This window comes from Schistocerca cancellata, chromosome 3 (genome assembly GCF_023864275.1).
Source record: "Schistocerca cancellata isolate TAMUIC-IGC-003103 chromosome 3, iqSchCanc2.1, whole genome shotgun sequence".
Taxonomy (NCBI): domain Eukaryota; kingdom Metazoa; phylum Arthropoda; class Insecta; order Orthoptera; family Acrididae; genus Schistocerca; species Schistocerca cancellata.
In genome coordinates, this window is record NC_064628.1 from 320,222,180 (window position 1) to 320,246,949 (window position 24,770).

Below are 24,770 nucleotides of genomic sequence, written 5' to 3' on the forward strand. Positions count from 1 at the left end.
CGAGAATTCAAAGATGGCCGTGAAAACGTCCATGATGAGGACTGCTCCGGTCGCCCTTCTTTGATTACAGACGATTTGGTGGCTTCAGTTGAAGCGACGATTCGTGAGAACAAGCGCTTCACAATAGCAGGTCTCTCAAACTAATTTTCTGACCTGTTGAGATCAGTGCTTTACAGCATTCTTTCTGAACACCTAATGTTTAGGAAAACTTTGCCCCCATTGGGTCCCAAAACTCCTAATAGACGACCACAAAAACCAAAGATTTGAGTGTGTGATGAAGTTCTTGACTCGTTATGACGAAGAAGGTGACGGCTTCTTGAGTCAGACCGTAACTGGAGGCGAAACATGGGTTTCGCATATCACGCCAGAATCGAAGCAACTGAGCTTGGAATAGAGACACACACACTCGCCTGTAGAGGTGAAGACCATACAGACTTTGCCCCAGTGCAAAATCACGGCGTTGGTGTTTTGGGATAGGCATGGTGTTTTGTTGGTCGACTTCATGCAACAAGGAACCACTATCAATGCAGAAGCATACTGCTAAACCCCGAGAAAGCTACGCGGAGCGATTCAAAACAAAAGACATGGCATGCTGACAAAGGGAATTGTCCTTCTCCATGACAATGCAAGGCCTCACACTGCAGGTCAGACCAGCGATTTACTGGACAGTTTTGGCTGGCAAATTTTAGACAACCCACCCTATTGTCCTCAAGCAACTACTCAGTGGCAACCGTTAGAATGATGACGACGGTGTGAAAATGGCAGTGAACTCTTGGTTATCGGAGCAGGTCGCAAGTTTTTATGAAGAAGGTATTTTAAAATTGGTTGAGAAGTATGATATGTGTTTCAACAAACTTGACAACTATGCCGAAAAATTGAGTGAAGTATGTACGAGGGCATTTTGAAAAGTAAAGATACAATGGCTCACAGTCCTTAAAATGGAACATTTATTTAGAAAACGTCAGTTACATCTTATTAACTGGATTATTTGTTATTTTTCGACATAATCACCCCCGTTATCCAAACATTTGTTAAGTCGGTGCACAAGCTTTTGTATTCCACAGTCATAGAAGGTTGCCACCTGTTGTCGGAACCACATTTCAACTTCATCTTTGATCTCTTCATCGTCGTGGAACGATTTTCCACCAAGATGTGACTTCAGGTAACGGAAGACATGGAAGTCGGTGGGCGCAAGGTCCGGGCTGTATGGCGGATGGTCCAGTACGTCCCATTTGAATTGTTTGAGTAATGCTTTGGTTATGACCGTAGGCGGACTCCACTTGTCAGCATTCCCCTGCGTTTGTTTTGAATTGCCCTTCGAAAACGTTTCAAAGTCTGGCTATGTGCAGCAGCATTAATTGCCGTTCCAGGAGGCATAAATTCCAACAGAATAATGCCTTGTCTGTCCCAAAAAACAGAAGCCATGATTTTATTCGCTGAAATCGACGTTTTGCATTTCTTGGCTTTTGGTGAATTCGAATGGCGCCATTGCATTCATTGTTGCTTGGATTCAGGTGTATGGTGATAAACCAAAGTCTCATCACCTGTCACAATGTGATCAAGGAACTCATCACCTGCTTCAGCATAGTATGTGAGGAAGTTGAGTGCAAAGCCCAACCTTTTCTTTTTGTGTTCTTCCGTTAACAGTTTTGAAACCTAGCGCACACACAATTTCCTGTACCCAAACTTGACAGTCGCGCGTCATAAAGAGTTGTCATTGACACGTCCGGTATGATCTGATGCAATTCTTTCAAGGTGAGACCCCTATTCGCACATATTGCTTCCTCCGTTCTCCGAAGAAGGGCACCAGAGATCACAGATGGCCGACCTGTACTTTGTTCATCATGAACATCGGTCCTACCTTCAGAGAAATGATGACACCATTTCGTTACATTTTGTCGATTCATAATGTTCCCATAAACAGAAACAATTTCTTTCTGAATATCCGCTGGTCGCTGACCGTTTGCATGAAGAAAACGTATGACGGAGCGCACTCCGCATTTGGCGGGATTCTAAATCGGTGCAGCAATTTCAAACACGACCTACTCCAACCAGAAGCAACGTTCAATTGCCGAACGACCGCGAGGAGAAAACTAATGGTTCAAGGTTAACACCAGTGTTGCCAACTTGCTCGCCAAAACTCTTGTGTTCCTCTGGCGTATGGTGTATCTTTACTTTACATCTACATCTACATCTACATCCATACTCTGCAAGCCACCTGACGGTGTGTGGCGGAGGGTACCTTGAGTACCTCTATCGGTTCTCCCTTCTATTCCAGTCTCGTATTGTTCGTGGAAAGAAGGATTGTCGGTATGCCTCTGTGTGGACTCTAATCTCTCTGATTTTATCCTCATGGTCTCTTCGCGAGAGATACGTAGGAGGGAGCAATATACTGCTTGACTCTTCGGTGAAGGTATGTTCTCGAAACTTTGACAAAAGCCCGTACCGAGCTACTGAGCGTCTCTCCTGCAGAGTCTTCCACTGGAGTTTATCTATCATCTCCGTAATGCTTTCCCGATTACTAAATGATCCTGTAACGAATCGCGCTGCTCTCCGTTGGATCTCCTCTATATCTTCTATCAACCCTATCTGGTACGGATCCCACACTGCTGAGCAGTATTCAAGCAGTGGGCGAACAAGCGTACTGTAACCTACTTCCTTTGTTTTCGGATTGCATTTCCTTAGGATTCTTCCAATGAATCTCAGTCTGGCATCTGCTTTACCGACGATCAACATTATACGATCATTCCATTTTAAATCACTCCTAATGCGTACTCCCAGATAATTTATGGTATTAACCGCTTCCAGTTGCTGACCTGCTATTTTGTAGCTAAATGATAAAGGATCTATCTTTCTGTGTATTCGCAGCACATTACACTTGTCTACATTGAGATTCAATTGCCATTCCCTGCACCATGCGTCAATTCGCTGCCGAATCTCCTGCATTTCAGTACAATTTTCCATTGTTACAACCTCTCGATACACCACAGCATCATCTGCAAAAAGCCTCAGTGAACTTCCTATGTCATCCACCAGGTCATTTATGTATATTGTGAATAGCAACGGTCCTATGACACTCCCCTGCGGCACACCTGAAATCACTCTTACTTCGGAGGACTTCTCTCCATTGAGAATGACATGCTGCGTCCTGTTATCTAGGAACTCCTCAATCCAATCACACAATTGGTCTGATAGTCCATATGCTCTTACTTTGTTCATTAAACGACTGTGGGGAATTGTATCGAACGCCTTGCGGAAGTCAAGAAACACGGCATCTACCTGTGAACCCGTGTCTATGGCCCTCTGAGTCTCGTGGACGAATAGCGCGAGCTGGGTTTCACATGACCGTCTTTTTCGAAACCCATGCTGATTCCTACAGAGTAGATTTCTAGTCTCCAGAAAAGTCATTATACTCGAACACAATACGTGTTCCAAAATTCTACAACTGATCGACGTTAGAGATATAGGTCTATAGTTCTGCACATCTGTTCGACGTCCCTTCTTGAAAACGGGGATGACCTGTGCCCTTTTCCAATCCTTTGGAACGCTACGTTCTTCTAGAGACCTACGGTACACCGCTGCAAGAAGGGGGGCAAGTTCCTTCGCGTACTCTGTGTAAAATTGAACTGATATCCCATCAGGTCCAGAGGCCTTTCCTCTTTTGGGCGATTTTAATTGTTTCTCTATCCCTCTGTCGTCTATTTGGATATCTACCATTTTGTCATCTGTGCCACAATCTAGAGAAGGAACAACAGTGCAATATTCCTCTGTGAAACAACTTTGGAAAAAGACATTTAGTATTTCGGCCTTTAGTCTGTCATCCTCTGTTTCAGTACCATTTTGGTCACAGAGTGTCTGGACATTTTGTTTTGATCCACCTACCGCTTTGACATAAGACCAAAATTTCTTAGGATTTTATGCCAAGTCAGTACATAGAACTTCACTTTCGAATTCATTGAACGCCTCTCGCATAGCCCTCCTCACACTACATTTCGCTTCGCGTAATTTTTGTTTGTCTGCAAGGCTTTGGCTATGTTTATGTTTGCTGTGAAGTTCCCTTTGCTTCCGCAGCAGTTTTCTAAATCGGTTGTTGTACCACGGTGGCTCTTTTCCATCTCTTACGAATTTGCTTGGCACATACTCATCTAACGCATTATGTACGACGGTTTTGAACTTTGTCCACTGATCCTCAACACTATCTGTACTTGAGACAAAACTTTTGTGTTGAGCCAACAGGTACTCTGAAATCTGCTTTTTGTCACTTTTTCTAAACAGAAAAATCTTCCTACCCTTTTTAATCCTCCTATTTACGGCTGAAATCATTGATGCCGTAACCGCTTTATGATCGCTGATTCCCTGTTCTGCGTTAACTTTTTCAAATAGTTCGGGTCTGTTTGTCACCAGAAGGTCTAATATGTTATCGCCACGGGTCGGTTCTCTGTTTAACTGCTCAAGTTAGTTTTCAGATAAAGCACATTAAAAAATTTCACTGGATTCTTTGTCCCTGCCACCCGTTATGAACGTCTGAGTCTCCCAGTCTATTAAAATCTCCACCCAGAATTATAACATGGTGGGGAAATCTACTTTAAATATTTTCCAAATTATCCTTCAGGTGCTCAGCCACAACAGATGCTGAGCCAGGGGGCATAAAGAGACATCCAATTACCATGTCTGAGCCTGCTTTAACCGTGACCTTCACCCAAATCGTTTCACATTTCGGATCTCCGTCAATTTCCTTCGATACTATTGCACTTCTTATCGCTATAAACACACCTCCCCCTTCACTGTCCAGCCTGTCTCTGCGGTATACATTCCAATCTGAGTTTAGGATTTCATTACTGTTTACGTCTGGTTTCAGCCAACTTTCTGTCCCTAGTACTATATGGGCGTTGTGACCGTTTATTAATGAGAGCAGTTCTGGGACCTTTCTGTAGACGCTCCTGCAGTTTACTATTAGCACATTAATATTGTTATTCCCTGTTGCATTTTGCCTACTCCTACCTTGCCGTGTCTCAGGAGGCGTCTTGTCGGGCCTAGGGAGGGGATTCTCTAACCTAAAAAACCCCCATGTGCACTCCACACGTACTCTGCTACCCTTGTAGCCGCTTCCGGCGTGTAGTGCACGCATGACCTATTCAGGGGGAACCCTACATTTCTCCACCCGATAGCGGAGGTCGAGAAATTTGCACCCCAGATCTCTGCAGAATCGTCTGAGCCTCCGGTTTAAGCCTTCCACTCGGCTCCAAACCAGAGGACCGTGATCGGTTCTGGGAACGATACTACAAATAGTTAGCTCTGATTTCACCCCACGAGCGAGGCTTTCCGCCTTCACCAATTCCGCCACCCGCCTGTACGAACTGAGGATGACCTCTGAACACAGATGGCAGGAGTCATTGGTGCCGACATGAGCAACAATTTGCAGTCGGGTGCACCCAGTGCTCTCTATCGCCGCCGGTAGGGCCTCCTCCACATCTCGGATGAGACCCCCCGGCAAGCAGACAGAGTGAACACTGGCCTTCTCCCCCGACCTTCCCGCTATTTCCCTAAGGGGCTCCATCACCCGCCTAACGTTGGAGCTCCCAATAACTAATAAACCCCTCCCCCGTGTGCCTGCTCGGACCTTGCTGAAGGAGCAGCCACACGGCCAGCCTCCACATTGACCCTCCGCCTCGTGCGCTGCGAACGCCGCCGAACCCGCCACTCCCCTTGGGGAGAGGGTGGCTCAACTGCGCCCAGTACCCGCGAAGATGTCTTGACAGCAGGGACAGTGGGTGAAGCATGTAACACCTGGGGTGTACCTTGCGACGCACCAGACTCCCCACTGCCGCTACACTCTGAGGCAGCAGCCTGAAGACGGCTGACCGCGGCCATCAACACGCTCAGCTGTTCGCAAACAGTGGCCAGCTCCTCCTGCGTCCGTACACAGCAGTCACACATCCTATCCATCCTAAGGAATCAATTTACTGAAGAGAGTTAATCAACCTTTAACTAGACTGCTAGTTCACTAAAGGCGGCTGTTTATTCACTAAACTGTGGTTGCTAGCCACTTCTTGTACAAAACAATGAAAATAGCACTACCTGTCTCTGGACTGTATTGAAAACAAACACTAGCACTACTGGCACTATGGTTGACTAAAGGGACTCTCTCTGACTGTATTCAAAACAAACACGAAATCTATGGAACTATTAATAGCTCTCGACAATTAAAGCTTCCTAAAAGCAAAAACACACAGAAGAAGAAGTGACAAGTAAGAAAAATACAGTTAATACTTAAATTATGGTAGCTCGCTGCACAGCAGACGTGAAGCAGACGGCAATTACACTTTCCGGAAATACTCTCGTACTTTCTGAAAATAAATTTACTTTTTTGAAATAACCTTTCGTTGTGTACTTATTTTCAAACGGACCTCACTTTAAAAAAATGCCTCGTGCATATACAGATGATGGTAGTACGGCGTACACAAGGTATAAAACGGCAGTGAATTGGCAGAGCTGTCATTTGTACTCAGGTGATTCACTTGAAAAGTGATTCTAGCTGCACGGCGGGAATTAGCAGACATGCAGACTAGTAGTTGGAGCTAGACGCTTGGGACATTATGTTTCGGAAATCGTTAGGGAATTCAATATTCCGAGATCTACAGTGTCAAAACTGTGCCGTGAATACCAAATTTCAGGCATTATCTTTCACCACCAGCATGGCAGTGGCCGACGTTCTTCACTTAACGACCTAGAGCAGCGGCGATGCGTGAAGTTGTCAGTGCTAAGAGACAAGCAACACTGCATAGAATAACCACAGAACTGAATGGGCTGCGAAATCTGGCGTTAATGGGGTATGGCAGCAAACGACTGACGCGAGTGCCTCCGCTAACAGCAGGACATCCCCTGCATCGCCTCTCCTGAGCTCGTGACCATATCGGCTGGACCCTAGACGACTGGAAAACCGTGGCCTGGTCGGATGAGACCCATTTTGATCTAGTAGGACCTGATGCAAGGGTTCGAGTGTGGCGCAGACCACCAAAACAATTGACCCAAATTGTCAACAAGACACTATGGGGGCTGGTGGTGGCTCCATAATGGTGTGGGTATGTTTAAATGGAATGAACTGGGTCCTGTGGCCCAACTGAACGTATAAGTGAATGGAAATGGTTATTTTCGGCTACTTGAAGAACTTTTGCAGCCGTTCATGTACTTCACGTTAACAAACAAGAGTGGAATTTTCGTGGATGACAATGCGCCGTGTCACCTTGTCACAATTGTTCGCAATTGTTTGAAAACAAATCTGGACAATTCGAGAGAATGATTTGGCCACCCAGATAGACGAACATAATTTCCATCGAGCATTTATGGGACCTAAACGAGAGGTCAGGTCGTGCAGAAAATCTTGCATCGGCAACACTTTCGCAATTACGGACGGCTGTACAGACAGCATGGGTTGGTATTTCTACAGGGGACTTCCAGCGACTTGTTCAGTCCATGCCACGTCGAGTTGCTACGCTGCGTCGGGCAAAAGAAGGTCCGACAAGATATTAGTTGATATCCCGTAACATCAGTGTACTGGAACTGGGTGATGAACGGTAGACAGTTTAATACATACAAGGACAGTAGTCAACCTTCAAATGACGCCACTATCGGAGTACTAAATCTTTACTCCATATAGAAAAGTCGTGAGTAATTGACCCGTGTCCTTCTGGCAGCCACTATAAGGAAGTGTGTGTAACTGAAAGCAAAAGACCTTGGTGGACTGTTGTTGCATTCACGTGTATTTTTTGTTTTTACGTTTGACAAACTTAACAGTCCGCATAGTGGTTCACTGTAGAAGTTCTAAAAAAGGATACAGTAAAATTAATCAAGTCTCTGAATGCTGTGAAAAGGAAAATAATGTCTGTGGACTGCAGTCTGACTACATGCAAAATTTACTTTTGCCAAATATTCCTGTTCAGAATATCGTTTACTTGAAACAGCTACAGGTCAATGTTTTTAATACATAATTTGAAAAGTAAGCATTTACGATTTTACTGATACCATCAAGTCGAAGCCACGAAATGTGAAAATGAAGATTGCTCGTTACTTCACCATTATGTCCAGAAACATGTCACGAAAGAGTTGAATGAGCTTCACCTGATCTCCAGCGGGTGTGCGAATCAGCATAAGAACAACACAATTATTCACTTTTGTATAACACTTGTATCAACTGGGAGATTTAAGAAGTTGAAACTTTGCTTATATGTACACAGGCACAGTTTCCTCCCAAACGACAGAGATAGGAATATGAAGAAGTTGGTGAGCCATCATGACAGGCCCTATGCAGGGTGCGCATTAGTAAAACCGGCAAACTCCAGGGACGGATTTGTGTGTAGAAATGGAGAGAAAAAGATCCTAGGAACATGTGTCTGGAAATGGACGGTGTGCGTGCAACGACAACAAATCGTCCCTGAACACAATACAGAGTTGCATCGCATCCAACTCACAATAGATGTTAAAAGTGGCCTCCATGAGATTGCAGGTGATAGGGGTAATTGAGGTTGTCATGCAGGACACACAATGTTGGCCGGCCACTTGCTGGAGATTGCACTAGGGTTCGTCTCAAAATCCTGTAGGTTACGGTCTTCCAAGTCTGGAGTACACACAGACCGAAGCCTTCCTGCACGTTCATCCGTCTGAAAGGACTCTTGATCACAAAACGCGCAAAAAGGACTAGTAATGTATGATGTGGGTGGTATCATAGAGAGTACTTGTTTTGATACAGCCGAGCAGCCTTTAGACCGTTTCCGTCTACACATACACCACCACGGCTTCTTCATGACATGAATACCCGACAATTATGCAGCTTGCAGTACCTCCCGTCAATCACACAGCCTGCAACACACATGCAAAGTACGACACATGGTCAGAGGAACTATCATTTGTCAGCGCCATGAACCGTGACAACGCTGCATTTCCAAAAATGGTTCAAATGGCTCTGAGCACTATGGGACTTAACATCTGAGGTCATCAGGCCCCTAGACTTAGAACTACTTAAACCTAACTAACCTAAGGACATCACACACGTCCATGCCCAAGGCAGGATTCAAACCTGCGACCGTAGCAGCAGCGCGGTTCCGGACTGAAGCGCCTAGAACCGCTCGGCCACAGCGGCTGGCTGCTGCATTTCTGAACACATGTTCATGGGACATTTTTCCTCAATTTCCCGCCAGGAATCCGTCCCTGCAGTTTGTCTGGTTTTATTAATGTTCCTCCTGTATACTTGAAGGGTATGCCGTAGTAATCGAAAAGGCATGAAGTAAATTCTCAGTGGAAACTGCTGACGATGTTGCTGTATTAGCTTTTAAAATTGTTGGCCTCTTTATTTTAAAAAGTATTGCCTCTGTGAATCAAGCATAGGAAATTTCCCAAGGAAATCCCTTCTGAATGGATGACTTTTGAGTATGATGCACATTAGCTAGGCCAAGTGAAAACTGAGCTGTTCATTGATGCTGCTGTCATAGAGACATTTCAGCTCATTTACATCTTTGCTAAGAGCCCTCTACTTCCCAATGGCTTAGCATATCCTGAAATATGGGTGTCCATCAAAGTCAAAAACATACAAGATATAATGAAAGTGGAACGCTGTACTGCACTACATGTGAAATTTGTCCGCCCGGCTAGCCCCGCTGTCTAACACACTGTTTCCCGAGAGGGAAGGCGTGCCGGTCCCCAGAACGAATCCGCCAGCCGGATTAGTGTCCAGGTCCGGTGTGCCAGCCAGACTGTGGGTGGTTTTTAATGCGGTTTTCCATCAACTTCAGCGAATTCGGGGTGGTTCCCCTTATTCCGCCTAGGTTACACTGTGTCGCTACACCATAATTACTCTACCACGCAAACATTTGGGGCTACACTCGTCTGGTATGAGACGTTCCAGGGCGTTCCACTGGGAGCCGAACCGCACAATAACACCACACACCGTTGGGTGGCTTGCGGAGTATAAATGTAGATGTAGATGTAGATGTAGAACCCTGGGTTCGATGTGAGGCGGCTGTGGAGTGTGTGGACTGCTGTGGCCTGTTGTGGGGTTGTGGACCACTGAGGGCTACGGCGGGACGAAGCCTCTCCGTCGTTTCTAGGTCCCCGGTTTAATACATACATATATACAAACATGTGTAATTTTATGAGGAATTGCAAGAAAAGCCAATAGCAGGGGGAACAAACAATGGCGATAATGATCAAGAAGATTAAGTTGTTTCATTCTGTTTTGCTTCATCATTGTTACAGCTAGCGGAGCCACAGGTCCAATTGTGAATAAAATCGTAATAGTCTCATTTTCGTTCGCACTTCACCATATTTACTTATTTTGTAATGAAGTCAACATGTTTTTCCAAGCACAGCTTCCATTTATTGTAGCGAATAGTTGTTCATTGCAAAAAGTTAGTGAAGCAGCAGTTTTTAAATTTACTTTTTTTCCTAAATTGTAAATTACAAAACAAATGTACGCAGTGCCAGACGTCGTTGAATACTGAATAACCATTAACATCGAAATAACAATAAATATACAGATAGTTATGCTGTAAGAAGTTTTAGTTGGTCCTGTTAAATTTATTTTCGTGACGGAATACTGTTTATACGCGAAGAAACGCTAATAACCTCGGGGTATCGAATCATACTCTGTAAAAAAGAAAAAAGTTTGGAAATATATCGTGTATCTCCGAATTCTAGATGAGTTTTTTACCTGTCTTGCATTCGTGACATATGAGGTGGTGATGTGGAGTTTGTAGAACCTCGAATTTCCATTAACGTATAACTCTTACTGCTAGGCCTACCGGCTTAACTTTGTACGTACGCATGTGTTTTGAGGATTGTTGTACCAGATAGCAGGAAGCGTTTGTTACGGCAAATTTTTTTATCCATGTTACTTAACTTGGTGATCCCACTTCTAAGCTGCGTAGTGAAGTGTGTAACAGATTGTAGTGTGGAACAACGAGGTTTGATACCGAATTTTTCAATAGTATGCAGGCGTTACTACGACGCAAATTTCAAGATCATGGTTGTTCGGTATACAGAAGAAACAGACAACTGAGGGGCTTCGAGGAAGTATGGAGTTAACAATGTTCGAGGATAGCGAAATGACAAGGGTGATTTAAAAATGTTAAGTCCACTAGAAAAGCTTTTTGTGGTCCACAAAGTGGACATTTCGAAAATATTGAAACGGAAGTAGTGGCATTTCTGCACGAGAAACGTAAAGAAGGAACGGCTGTTTCCCGCCATGTCAAAGGAAGTAGAGCACGTGAACAAGCACGGGAAAATGGTGTCCAATTTAAAGCCAGCTCGACGCAATGGACTCGTGCTGCGACGTCGAAAACCCTTGCGTCTTCCAGTATCGATTATGGATAAGTTGCTCGAGTATTAGCGACATGTTACAAGACTGAGAAAGGAATATTCTTATCTCTCAGGACAAATCGGAAACGCTGACGAGACTCCTGTTTACTTCGACAATGCATGCAGTGCAACAGTTGAAGAGAAAGTCGCTAAAAGCGTATTTGTTCAGACTACGTGCAATGAGAAAACGCGAATTACCGTGATGTTGTGTGTGCTTGCCGATGGAAGAAAGACGCGACCCTACGCCATCCTCAACCGTAAAACTATGCCAAAAGAAAAGCTGCCGCCTGGTGCCATGTTTCGTTGCAACGGAAAATGATGGATGGATGACCAATGCGTGGCTATAGACTGGCTCCGTACAGTCTGGAGCAGGAAGTAGGGCGCTCTTCCAAACAATCGTGGAATGTTAATCCTTAATGTTTTCTGCAGTGAAGGCAGAAATCCTAAAATTAAACACAGATCATGTCATCGTTACAAGAGGTATGACTTCGCAACAAGTGTTAGATGTGGTGGTGAATAAGTCATTCAAAGTCCATCGGAAGCAGCTGCGCAGCAATTGGTTACTTCAACGTGGTCAGGCCCTGATTCCTAATGAAAATATTTTGCAGCCTTCAGTGTCCCTAATTGCGGAATGGATCCAGACTGATGGGGCACGCAAGTCTAGAGGAACAACTGTGAAAGGCATTCAGGAGTGTTGTTTAACAAATGCATTAGATGGGAGTGAAGACGATCTGCTATTGGAAGAAATCCAAGATAACCATGACAGTGGCAGCTTCACTACTGATTCTGTGACACATTCCAGTCAGAAGGACTAAAAGGTACCTGTATCAGAATAAGGGAGGTCTTTATCTGTTTTTTTTTTTTTTTTTTTTTTTTTTTTTTTTTGCTGTCGGTACTTTTATTGTTTCCTTTAGTTATCTGTAATGCGGTAACGGTTTGCAAGTTTTCAAAATAAAGCAATATATTTTTCTGCAACCTCCTGTTGAACAAAGGGAGCCGGCCGCTGTGGCCGAGCAGTTCTAGGTGGTTAAGTCCGGAACCGCGCTGCTGCTACGGTCGTAGGTTCGAATCCGCCTCGGGCATGGATGTGTGTGATGTCCGTAGGTTAATTAGGTTTAAATAGTCTAGGGGACTGATGACCTCAGATGTTAAGTCCCGTAGTGCTTAGAGCCAGTTGAACAATGAGGGTCGTCTTGCTTTCGGAGATACAAGGTATGTCGATATGAAGTAAAGATTATGTCATTTCAGTACCTTCATATATATTTTAATGCATGCATGATCTCTTATATGCAAGTTATGGAAGGAGATAGACTCCACAGTCTTCAAAGAGACGTCACTAACTGCAATGTTGCTGGTGCTATCATTCTCTAACATTATTATTAGCACTTTCACTCTTTGTTCCAGTGCATCTTCCCGTTGCCATGCCTCTTCCAAGATGTGTCACGTATGTTTCACAGTATTTTTCCATTTTGTGGGAGTGATATTGCCCAATTCCTCACGCCCTAAAAATTCGACCTCGCTTTGCAACGTATTTTGCAGATCACACGAGTTCTACTGCTTTGAAATGGCAACGATATGGTGGACGGCACAAGATTCTGTGACTATATTATTCGATAATTTTGTCAATCTCATAAACGATATGTGATTTATGCAATCTCGTAAATGACATTACGTGATTTATGCTCTTTCGGGTTTAACTAAGTGGAGCGGAGAGTCTTGGCAATGTAAACAAGAACGTTGCAATGAGCAACTTTTAGTTTTGTCGCCAGTTTGAGATATTTCAAACAGTTATCTGCTTCTCAAGCAACTGTCGAGTGCAGACCTTGAAGTGAACGATTGTGTCACAAGCAAACTTGAGCTGGCGAAAGTTGATTTACTGGGACAGCAGCCCCGAAATGAACGGCTATGGCCAGCGGCGAGTAGGGAGAAGGTGGACACGATGTTTTCGTGACCACGACGCACATAAAAGCAGTAAATGCTGGCCAAAAGTCTATGTTTCAAATGCGAGTAATTTCCTGAATGCATAACTTCCTACGATAGTCTGGTAGAAGGGGCAATGCTGAGGCAATGTGTTATTTGCTTATTGTGCACAGATACGCCATAGGGCTACTCTGTACGCACATCTCGCCTACAGCGCACTGAAGCTCCTCTACTGACCTGAAACCACTCTGCGTTTGTGAATGTCTTAAAGTGTCTTTTTACCTGGAGTGTGGTGAAAAGCAATACTGATTCCGAAAATTCGGGTATGTAACGTTATTTATAGTTATTTTTCATTCATATTATTTATTATTTTATTAGTATTCATTTTTTCTGTTATAGTTCAGGGTGTTTCCCTGTATATTTGTTAATACAGTCTGACAGAAAAATCGTGCCTCTATTGGATATTTAAAAAAATAGCTCCTCGATACCGCAGTTTGAATTTCTATGATTGTTTTTTACATTAATCAGTTGTCAACTATAAAAATTGTCATTTGGAAAAGGTTTTATATGATATTCCAAATGATGACATAAACGCATTATAAAAGGGGGTGTGATTGCTCACGGCGAATTTAGTTTAAACAAAAGTTTGAACATAACAGTGATTTCGATGCGAAGATATTTCAGTCATCTTTAGTGCCTCTCCAACTTATAAAAGATTTAACTGTTTAGAACCTATACCACCATTTCCTCGCTACTGAAGGTCAGTCGATACCGTTGGGCCTTCATGACCTGTTTGGACGGAGTTCAGTTTGTAGACTGGGACGCATCATCTGAATAATACATAATATTATAACTAAGAAATAAAGAATCTAATAAAAAAATTTAATTTCGTTTTACTTATTGTTACAAAGTATGTAAATACATCATCATCCTAAAAATCTTCTCTAGGGTCTCACAGTACAAAAAATACCAAGTACTAATTTTGACCAACTTTTTACATGAAATATTCCTATGTGCGACGTTACGTTTCGCACTGACTGTACGGGGGAGAAAATTCTGTTTCGGTAGCAGTTTCATTAGTATATATATCATTAACCAACAACATCGAGAAGCTGTAGGTCTGTGAGTACCAACGGCAACACCCGCAGTTGCTTCAGTAATAGTAAATGAAGAGAAGATGCTGCTCCAAAATAATCTGCAGAAACGACACAACATGACACCTAAGGCAGACAGAAATTCAAAGAAAATTCTGAAGGTGGTGGAAGGACAGATCAAGCAAGCCGTAAGTGTGGAACGCAGGAAACAGTCTGCGGAACATACCAGCTCTTCCTCCGGTAATATTCCAACGGCAACTGTAAGAAAGCAGCAGAATAACAGCCAGTGAATTTGGCTGAACCGTATAGGGCCATACAGCGCCTTTGTAGAAAGCAAGAGCCGGCCGCGGTGGTCTAGCGGTTCTAGGCGCTCAGTCCAGAACTGCGCGACTACCACGGTCGCACGTTCGAATCCTGCCTCGGGCATGGATGTGTGTGATGTCCTTAGGTTAGTTAGGTTTAAGTAGTTCTAAGTTCTAGGGGACTGATGACCATAGATGTTAAGTCCCATAGTGCTCAGATCCATTTGAACCATTTTTTAGAAAGCAAGAAAGCAAGAATAGGAACGCTGGTCGATTGTACTCCATGTCAGTAGGCAAACTTTTGCATCGGTGGGAAGCCGAATCTGGCATAAAAAATCAAATTTGAAGTGTCCTATGCCATAACTACGAATAACATAGTACAAAGACCAATTCATTTCAATGAACAATCTGAAGGATTATATTTCCCGACTGATGAGTACAAGATAAGGAATTGTTCGAAAAGTCTTGTTGGACCAATCAGAAGAAAAAATATAAAGTGTCATACTGTGCGGAGTTAAAATTGTGGTAATCAGAAGCTATTATATATATAAAAAAAAGGAAGACTGAGGCTGTCATAGACTAACCAATACCAGTGTGTATCATTACTCTCAAATCTCAGAGTTAGCTGATTGTGTGTACGTTCACCGAGTTCTTTGCCCCATAGAGTCGTGTGTGAGCCGGGTGTAATGCTATAGGGTGAGCGAAAAATTTGGATTTACCTCTACAAACGTCGAACGGTGCGATTAATCATAATGGCGTCTAGTATGAAGTATATGTAGGCGGGGTGGAACTTACGAGTATAGCAGATATTACCTCAGCGACGGCCATCTTGAAATCTGCCATCTTGGATTTGGCTTACGTGTTTCAGAGAGGAAGGGATCATGTGGCTCATCATTTCGAACTGCTTTTCTTGAGGAATACACATGTGAAATCTGTTTTAAGATATCTTTATTTGTGGAAGAGTTATGATCTGTTAAAATTTAGGACACTTGTCAGAGTCAGCATTACAGCATATGCTCAACATGGCCTCCATTGCACTGGACACACAATCGGATTCTTTTTTGCCATTCCTGCTGCCCACGACACAATATCTGTGGGTCAATGGAGGGACACGCCTCCTCAATACGCCAGCAAACGTGGGCTAAATTGTTGATTTTTATTTCATAAATTGTTGATTTCAAATGCCCCTACAGATGAAAGTCAAGATGTTTAAGATTAGGGGACCTTGGTGGCCATTCGATAGTACCCTTCCTACCTACCCAGTGACCCCCAAACTGTTCAAGTAGTAACTGTCTTCAGTAACGTAGTGGGGAGGTTCTCCGTCTTGTCTGAAAAGATTGGCAAATCACCCTACAGATTCAACAGCATTGGAGGCGCAAAATCACGGAGCATGTTAAGATAGCTCTCCCCATTCACAGCTCTATCAGTAAGCACTGGACCCAAGATTCTTGTGTCCCAAATTCCACACCAAACCATCACCTTTTCACCACCAGCAACTGTATGGGACCTACACACGAGGGGTTTGCATCTGAACAGTAACGATGATTCTGTTTGTTTACTTCTCCTTGCACATAAAGTTAGCTTCGTCACTGAACAACACCTGTAGTCTGAATGGGTTCCTGTTATACTGATCCAGAGCCCATTCAGGAAACTGCATGAGCCAATCAGGGTCATCCTCCGAGAAATGATGTACAGGTCTCACTGGTGTGTGTGTGTGTGTGTGTGTGTGTGTGTGTGTGTGTGTGTATGTGTGTGTGCAACACAGCCAGTACTGAACGCTACGCTGAATGACACTGGATACTGCTGACAATCGGCGCGTACTGCGATGCGGAGTTTTCACAAATGATGCCACAGCAGCTGTTGAAATGTCATCGTTGTTGCTATTCCTGTACGTCTACTGCGTGGCTTGTTCACCACAGTATTTTTTGCACAAAATTTGTTCATAAACTTCGATACTATGATATATGAAATGTCATTTCTCTCAGGATGCCGGGCACTGAAGTCAGCACCATTCACTAACACAATTTCAGTGCGTTCCTGCTGTGTAAGTACCATCGTGGATCACCTGCAACAATAAACAGAACTGATCACTTCCTTGCACTTTCAAACTTTAACAAATCATAACTCCTTCACACACACATATATATATATATATATATATATATATATATATATATATATATATATATATATATAGGGTGAGTCACCTAACGTTACCGCTGGATATATTTCGTAAACCACATCAAATACTGACGAATCGATTCCACAGACCGAACGTGAGGAGAGGGGCTAGTGTAATTGGTTAATACAAACCATAAAAAAATGCACGGAAGTATGTTTTTTAACACAAACCTATGTTTTTTTAAATAGAACCCCGTTAGTTTTGTTAGCACATCTGAACATATAAGCGAATACGTAATCAGTGCCGTTTGTTGCATTGTAAAATGTTAATTACAGCCGGAGATATTGTAACCTAAAGTTGACGCTTGAGTACCACTCCTCCGCTGTTCGATCGTGTGTATCGGAGAGCACCGAATTACGTAGGGATCCAAAGGGAACGGTGATGGACCTTAGGTACAGAAGAGACTGGAACAGCACATTACGTCCACATGCTAACAGCTTTTTATTGGTCTTTTTCACTGACGCACATGTACATTACCATGAGGGGTGAGGTACACGTACACACGTGGTTTCCAGCGGTAATGTTAGGTGACTCACCCTGTATATATATATATATATATATATATATATATATATATATATATATATATATATATATATTAAAAAGATTTCACATATGTATACATGAAAAGAAGAAGTTCAAAACGATCTGCAACATGACCCCCCCCCTCTTCCATTTGAAACACATAGCCCATATCGGAGATGGCGGATTTCAAGATGGCCGCCGCTGTCGCCATAGCTCCTATAAGTTGGGCCTCCATCTACAGGGATCCCATACCAGACGCCATTATGATTCATCACACCTTTCGACTTTTACAGCCTCACCCTGTATAAATGTTTGTGCTATGGTAATGGCAGCAAATAATGCCGCAGCCGACAAAAATTTGCGCACTGGGCAGATCCACAAGGCACTGTGGACTGTGACAGATCGTGCACCACAGTTTGCGTTCGTTGTTCTGGTTGTCACGCCACGAACAATCGTGCTGCCCTGATTACGCTAGAAAAATAAATACACATTAAACAGATTATGGCACTCGAAGGCGTAACACACAGAGAGATGTGGGCCTACAAAGTATGAAAATGTGGCAGCAGCTCAACCAGGAAATACATAGAGCCACAAGTCGCTTCTGCCGTTATCACACACACAGCCTACCGAAAACAGTCGGGATGACTGTACAACTTTGACATTACCATCTGCAGGTATGCGCTCTCGTCCGGAAGTCAGTTTGACTCAGCCGAAACACGCTCCTGCATCATATGCCGCTGTTTCCAAATCAGATTATCAGATTCCTCCATGTTACAGCAGGGAACAGTTCCAATATCCCCGGCCGTAACATACGGAATGTTCCCTGATCTGTAAAATACGGCGTGTGTAAGAAATCCTGGGCACCTAACCAGCACAATGTGACACCAGTCAGCAGCATTACATACCACCACAAATATACCACATGCCTAAAAGAAGATAAATTAATGGTAAATTTGATAACATCATCCTGGAAATAATATTATTAGTGTTACGACAAGTCAGGCCAGCTCTGCTGTTAGAATCACCAGTACAGTGCGGTATTATGGAAAACTTAATCGTGAATTATCTTGCAGCATCCACCGGTACTAATGACGAGATTAATTAACAATATTATACAGTACAATGCTCGTTCGTGAAAATGAAACAGAGACTGTCTTTTTAAATTTGTTAACACACTACATATATCCATATGTGCCGTTTCAGAAAGCTGGATACTGCACACATCAAAAAAAGTTTTCCATCACATCGGTTCCGAGAGTTCCGGAACCTATACAGAAAATTGGAATAGAGATCAACATAAACATCATTTCCGCCCTTTTTATTGCTCATGAAATCCACACATTGCATGTTGTACTACTATATAGCGAGATCTTCATAGGTAGTGGTCCAGATTGCAGTACATACCGGTACCTCTAGTACCCAGTAGCACGACCTCTTGCATTGATGCATGCCTGTATTTGTCGTGGCATGCTATCCTCAAGTTCATCAAGGCACTGTTGGTCCAGATTGTCCCACTCCTCAATTGCGATTCAGCGTAGATACCTCAGAGTGGTTGGTGGATCACGTCGTCCATAAACAGCCCTTTTCAATCTATCCCATGCATGTTCGATAGGGTTCATGTCTGGAGAATATGCTGGCTACTCTAGTCGAGCGATGTCGTTATCCTGAAGGAAATCATTCACAAGATGTGCACGATGGGGGCGCGAATTGTCGTCCATAAAGACTAATGCCTCGCCAATAAGCTGCCCATATGGTTGCACTATCGGTCAGAGTATGGCATTCACGTAGCGTACACCCGTTACGGCGCCTTCCATGACCACGAACGCCGTACGTCGGCCCCCCATAATGCCATCCGAAAACAGCAGGGAATCTCTACCTTGCTGCACTCGCTGGACGGTGTGTCTAAGGAGTTCAGACTGACCGGATTGCCTCCAAATACGTCTCCGACATTGTCTGGTTGAAGGTATATGCGACACTCATCGGTGAAGAGAACGTGATGCCAATCCTGAGCGGTATATTCGGAATGTAGCTGGGCCCATCTGTACCGTGCTGCGTGATGTCGTGGTTGCAAAGATGGACCCCGCCATGGACGTCGGGAGTGAAGTTGCGCATCATGCAGCCTATTGATCACAGTTTGAATCGTAACACGACGTCCTGTGTACGCACGAAAAGCATTATTCAACACATTGGCGTTGCTGTCAGGGTAGCTCCGAACCATAATCTGTAGGTAGCGGACATTCATTGCAGTAGTAGCCCTTGGGCAGCCTAAGCGAGGCATGTCATCGATAGTTCCTGTGTCTCAGTATGTCATCCATGTTCTAACGACAGATGCCTGGACACTTTCCTTGTTGAGAGCCCTTCCTGGCACAAAGTAACAATGCGGATGTGATAGAACCGCGGTACTGACCGCCTAGGCATGGTTGAACTACAGACAACACGAGCTGATGGAATGACTGGAACTGATCGGCTGTCGGACCCCCTCTGCCGGCCGCAGTGGCCGAGCGGTTCTAGGCGCTTCAGTCTGGAACCGCGTGACCGCTACGGTAGCAGGTTCGAATTCTGCCTCCGGCATGGATGTGTGTGATGTCCTTAGGTTACTTAGGTTTAAGTAGTTCTAAGTTCTAGGGAACTGATGACCTCAGATGTTAAGTCCCATAGTGCTCAGAGCCATTTGAACCATTTGGAGCCCCTCTGTCTAATAGGCGCTGCTCATGCATGGTTGGGCGGGTTTAGTGACATCTCTAACAGTCGAATCTTCAGGAGTTCTGGGAACTGGGCTGATTCAAAATTCAAAACTTTTTTTTATGTGTGTACCAGGTGAACGTATAACATTTCCAGGAAATGATATGATAAACAATGATCGAAGACAACGCTATCCTCATAAAAAGTGGTACAGAATTTTACCTACACAACTAAATCTTGCAGTAGAGACGTGTGGGGCTAACCTGAGATTGAGAAATGGTCATGTGAATCTCTTGGCGAGTTTTAGGGCTCCTAACAAGTGCATAACAGGCGAACAAATAAGAGAAATAACAGGCGGGAAGGAAAATCACAGGAGAAACAGGGCTAACAGCACTTAACGACGGGACACCAATAAGAATTAGCATACCTAATCAGCGAAGCAGCGTTCTAGACGTCAGTTTCGCAAGGGCTAATACTGCGGTTCAAGTTAGCTGGGCAGTATTACAAGAATCACTCGGGCCTGACCACCTACCAATATTGATAAAATGTCAGAAGAACCCCAGCAGTGGAGTTGTAAACTTTCTATAAAATATTGTCTCTATAAGAAAAAAACTGAATACATTGATTTAGAAAACTTTCTTCTCGTTTAACATGTACTTTAAGTAACGTATTCAATTGCTGATCAAAACTGACTGTTGGTTGTCCCTGTGTTGCGCATGTGCAGTGTCAAAAAATAAAACTTTAAACTTCATGAAATGCAAAATTTGAAATAAAGAAAATTAATCTAATGAAATGCCTAAAGGAATTAGTTGAGTGATCAATGAAAAGTAGGTAACTGAAACTCAGTACCTTAGCAAAAAAAATCTTAAAAGTGTGTGAATTCCTAAGGGACCAAACTGCTGAGGTCATCGGCCCCTAGACTTACACACCACTTAAACTAACTTAACGCTAAGAACAACACACACACACCCATGCCCGAGGGAGGGCTTGAACCTCCGGCGGGAGGGGCCAATTACCGTACAGATTACTGATGATGCGTGATATGAAGTGCAAAGTTAGACTAAGAATATCCAAAAAAATAAATTACTGCTCTACTCAGAAAAAACAACTGCCCGGAATTATTAACACAATTCACTGAAAATTAATGCACTTGCTAGAACGACACCTGACAATCCGGACTCCACACTGTTTGCCCAAGAGTGTAAGATGAGGAGTACCCTGAAATAAAAGTGACTTACGTCTTGCTCAGCATGCTCTTTTTTGTGTCTCGAGTATTCACGTTCTCGAAAGCAAATACGAATCAGCAGATGCAGCAGCTAAAGATGAATAATCTATTCTAAATTGTTTTTTGTCAAAAGCAAACTATGGCTTCGTGGGGCGCAAGGTGCAATGCACACGCGATAAAAATTCAAAACTTCACTATGAATCATGGAGATTGTTTTTACTTTAAAGAAAATCACTTTAGAGAAATCAACCTCTGATTATTGACAAAAAGACTACACAGCGTAAGAAGGATATAACGATCACAGAATTCCCTCATTACAAAGAAACTACAAACATACCTTTAAAATTATTGCAAAATCTTCTTTGTTAATGACATGAACGAGAAAGCATTACATATCAGTTCCGATCTTTGTACTAAAGTATTCTAGAAAGCTTCTCCCACATTCACAGAAAACTGATCTCATTCTTTTAAGACTCAACTACGCGCGACTATGCCTAAAATAACGACGTCCCAACGCTGCACAACTGACTGACTAACAAGTCAATCACAGATAAAACTAAACACAAAGTCAAGGATCTTATTCACTACTCCTACAGTGCGCTCATTGTCAGTCATATTTGTGCCGGTGCAATAAAGGTCCGTTACTTGCAATAGTAGAAAATATCTGAGAATCTTACAGAGTAAAGATATAAGAAAAGCGATGTGGGCATAATATGGGGGAGTTCTGGCGCAGATGCTAAAAGAGTTCAAAAAAGTGGAGATGTGACAGTGGACTATACCAAACTAGTACACATTACTGACAGGGCAGCCGAAGCCGAAGCCCCACAAAACTTGCTCTTCTATGTTTCTGCAGGCCCAAATCCGATTTCGTGGGACGAAGAATGTGAGACGGCAGCGAAGGAAAGGAGAGAGGTGCTCAGAACCTACAAGCGACAAGCCACGGAAGGGAATTTTCTAGATTTTAATCGCATCCTGGCAAGGGCAAAGGGGCTGTACAAAAATAAAAAGTGGGAAAGCTGGCAGAATTTATGTAATAGCCTGTCTACTGAATCCTACATGACTATCGTTTTAAAAAAAGATCTAGAGGATAAGACTAATTAATGCAGCAACTGGAGAAGAGCAGGCAACATATAAAAGCCTCTTAGAAAATTGACGCTGCTGAACAGGAGAAAAACGAGCTCATGGTAGACAGTCAGATGGAACGCCTGTTAAATGAAAATTCCTCCCTGTCGGAAATGACTCGAGCAATGGCCCACAGCAAGAATACGACCTCGGGACCGGATAACGTTCACTATTCTATGCTTTAACGCATGCCAGAGAAGGAATGAATCCGTCTATTGAACATCTTAAATAACATATAGATCAACTAAATCTATATCTCAAAAACGAAGACTGCTCGGGTCATACCGGTGTATAAAACTGGAAGGACTCTGAGTGCGGCTCGTCTTACAGGCTCATCAATCTTCTATAGTGTGTATATAAGACGTTGGAACGCATGAGTAAACACAAATTAGTATGATGAGCCGAGAATGGAAAAAAAACAACAAAGTAATAGTAGCAAACCCACAGATTTTTCCAACTTGTAAAAGAACTAACCAACTCCCTTTTCCAACTGGAGCTTTCGTTCTTCCTCATGCAGTGTCAGCAGTCGATGATGTCGGTCTGAAACGAATAAAATTTATCCAAGTTTCGTTCAGTCAGACGATTTCGCGAGAGTTTGCACGAAGATTCTTACCTTTATTCAGAAAAATATAATATCGCGCGATGTAAGAATAACGCTACAACTTATCTAGATAGGTTACGGAAAGGCAGACCTACGTTTATAGCATTTGTAGACTTAGAGAATGTTTTGACGATGTTTACTGGAATATTCTCTTTGAAATTGTGGAGGTACCAGGTGTAAAACAAACGGAGCGAAAGACTGTTTACAATTTGAACAGAAATCAGACGGCAATTATAAGCGTCGAGGGGCATGAAAGAAAAGCAATTGTTGAGAAGGGAGTGAAACAGGGTTTGTAGCCTGTCCCCGATGTTATTCGATCTGTACATTGAGCAAGCAATACAAGAAATAAAAAAAAATTAGAGTAGGAATTACAGTTCAAGGAGAAGAAATAAAATCTTTGAGGTTTACCGTTAACATTGTAATTCACCAGAGACAGCAAAGCACTTGGAAGAGCAGTTGAATGGAGTGGACAGTGTCTTGAAAGGAGGATACAAGATGAACATCAACAAAAGCAAAACAGGGATAGTGGAACGTGGATGGAATTAAATCAGGAAATGACGAAATTATATTAGGGAATGAGAAACGGAAAGTAGTAGATTTTTGCTATTTAGGCAGGAAAATAACTGATACATCCGAAGCGGAGAGAATATAAAATGTAGACTGTCAATGACGCGTTTCTGAGGAAGAGAAATTTTGTTATCATCGAAAATAGACTTAGGCGCTAGCAACTCTTTTCTGAAGGTATTTGTCTGGTGTGGCCAAGTACAGAAGTGAAACATGGACAATAAACAGTTTAGACGAGGGGAATAGAAGCTTCTGATACGTGGTGATACAGAAGAATGCTGAAAATTAGATCTGTAGATCACGTACCTAATGAAGAGGTTCTGAATAGAACTCTGGAGACTAGAAGTTTGTGGCACAACTATACTAAAAGAAGGGATAGGTTAATAGGACTTATTCTGACACATCAAGGTATCACCTCTTTAATACTGCAGGGACTTGTGGGGGTATAGACCAGGAGGGATATCAAGAGACAGATACAGTAAGCAGATTGAGAAGGATGTAGTTGCAGTAGTTATTTGGAGATAAAGAGGCTTCCACAGGATAGAATAGCATGGGGAGCTGCATGATACTAGTCTTCTGACTGAAGATGATAACAACAATTTCCCTTGGAAAATGCATCTCCATCTAACGACAGCCCACCTATTCAAGGGGAGATCTACCGTCCAGCGAACATTATCCATCGAAATGTTTTCTTCTTTCGTATCACTGAAGGGCTGGATTTTCCTCGGAAAAGAACTCAGTCCCGCATAGTGAGAGCAGCAGCTTCTTCGGGCTGGGATACTCTTTCCGCACGTAACAATCACATACTGGATGTGCCAGGAAAAATAGTCAGTATTCAAGGACACGACGGTAATGACCATTCGAAGCAAGGAATTCTATTAAACGTATGCTCTAAAATGCATACCCTAAGAACTATGAGCACTTCTTCGTTTTCGTTAATGTGAAGTGTACCTCTTCTACTGCAAGCTCTTTGCTTTACGTATTTTGAGAAGTGGTAGGATGGACTAAAGAAAGCAAAAAAATGTCCAGTAAATGTGGGCTCTAAAGTGCGTACATTAGGAGTTATTAGCACTTGTTAATCTTCCCTGTTCTTCCACTGAACAAGTGCCCATAACTCTTAAGGTAATCAATTTAGAGCCTATATTTACATGAAATTTTTTTCTGATTTGGGTACTTACCACCTCATCCCAAAATATGGAAAGCA